The 1,676-nt window shown below is 52.1% G+C and overlaps 3 non-coding genes across 3 annotated transcripts; 1 reads left to right on the top strand and 2 right to left on the bottom strand.

Moving 5' to 3' along the window:
* The first annotated feature begins 621 nt into the window (after positions 1–621).
* Positions 622–736, top strand: LOC141291144 (U5 spliceosomal RNA). Its single transcript, XR_012340287.1, has one exon. It is a non-coding gene; the product is annotated as a U5 spliceosomal RNA (small nuclear RNA).
* A 359-nt stretch (positions 737–1,095) lies between these two features.
* Positions 1,096–1,167, bottom strand: trnah-gug (transfer RNA histidin (anticodon GUG)). Its single transcript has one exon. It is a non-coding gene; the product is annotated as a tRNA-His (tRNA).
* Positions 1,168–1,323: 156 nt separating this feature from the next.
* trnas-aga (transfer RNA serine (anticodon AGA)) lies at positions 1,324–1,405 on the bottom strand. The gene has a single exon. It is a non-coding gene; the product is annotated as a tRNA-Ser (tRNA).
* Between the last annotated feature and the right edge of the window lie 271 nt (positions 1,406–1,676).

The raw sequence follows: 1,676 nt of genomic DNA, 5'->3' as shown, positions 1-1,676 counted from the left end.
ATAGCTGCCTTCCAAGCAGTTGACCCGGGTTCGATTCCCGGCCAACGCATTGTTTTCTGCTGCGGTTGACCTCGAAGCAGAACTCCTTCTGTGACCTCTGTCTGCACCAAAAGCTTTTGGATGAGTCGTTCGACAGCAGCAGAGAACTAGGTCTCCCCGTTGGGGAATCTAACCCCGGTCTTCCACGTGACAGGCGGAGATACTGTCCACTATACTAACGAAGAGTTGCGCTTGCTGTTCTTCGCTCTCAGCACACGCGACTGCACCCAACTTGCCAAAACGAGCCCCTACTCCATGAAATACCAGATTGACCTGCCACGAGCTAAAGTCTCTCAATATCTTGAATGCTACACATTACAGTGGGTCATTATTTGGACCGCTTTATTTCATTTAATATTTTTTTTGGCCTCTAATACAGGGGCATGAAAAAAGAGATGACATTACCTTGATCGGGTTTGTGAATACTGGATGAGGGAAGGGACTTTTGTGACTTTTACTTCTCCCATTTGGAGTGAGGGGGGTGACGAAAATCATGTTGGCAGGTGTCGGCACCCTAGATTACCCTTGGTGAGCGTAGTGGTTTACCACAGTGAGCGCACAGGTCCAAGGGCATAGAGACACATCTCGAGTTTCTCGTCATTAGCGCATAAATCTTTCGCCTTTTACTAAAGATTTGCGTGGAGGGGAACCTTTGCGAGTGACCTGTATTTTGGGGGGCTCTGCTCACAGCAGAGCTACACTATAGTGTCAGGAGCAGAGTCAATCTGGCCACCCGCCAGCGTGCAGTGGAACGACGCGCGCCTCGTCATGGTCTGTGTTGGCAGCCTTTGCGCTTCCAGCTTCGCAGCTTCAAATTTCTTTAGCCAGCATGGAAAGACAGCGCTCTCTCATCCATGACGGGATACAAACCCTGGACAGGATCAAACAAAGATGGCTTCAGCTCTTTTGGCCCCATCAGTGACTCGTGCACTTCGAGCCTTCTTTCTTGACCCCGAAAGCCAGCCTCTGCTGCCTGCGTTGTTGGAATAGTTTAACTGGCACCGCACCCGTACGAAAAATGGAGGTGGCAGAAAGGAGCTCAGTGAACAAAATGCCTGCCGTGACCCGGATTCGAACCGGGGTTGCTGCGGCCACAACGCAGAGTACTAACCTCTATACGATCACGGCGCACCACTGGCTCACACCTGGCGGTGCCGGCCGTCCGAATTGAAAAAAAAAAGGGCTAGCGGCGCTTTATATTACTGTGGAGAGCGGGCACACAAATCCGTGCTAGGGACACGGAAGAAAAGGGCCAAGCCACTTCTCCTCAGCACCGGTGAAGAGCGTAGTCGGCAGGATTCGAACCTGCGCGGGGAGACCCCAATGGATTTCTAGTCCATCGCCTTAACCACTCGGCCACGACTACGGCGACCCTGACGTCCTCTGTCCCGTTGTCGACCTCAAAGTTGGCTGAAAAAACAATGAACTGGTTACCGCTTTACTGAAATCGCCTAGCGTGAAACTCCTAAAGGGGAAAACAGCCCACCACAAGCAACGAAAAATTCATGAAGCAAACACTGTACGTGAACTCTTTCACGTCTTTAAGCGTACGCCGACACACGGCAGTGCTGGACCGGCACGACTGCAAGCTGAGGCCGCCGACAAGAAGATGGCCCTTCGCCCGAACAGGGACTTGA

The sequence above is a fragment of the Garra rufa genome, chromosome 1 (assembly GCF_049309525.1).
Source record: "Garra rufa chromosome 1, GarRuf1.0, whole genome shotgun sequence".
Lineage (NCBI taxonomy): Eukaryota > Metazoa > Chordata > Actinopteri > Cypriniformes > Cyprinidae > Garra > Garra rufa.
Note: the sequence above shows the minus strand (reverse complement) of the source record. Positions and strands in the feature narration are given on the sequence as shown.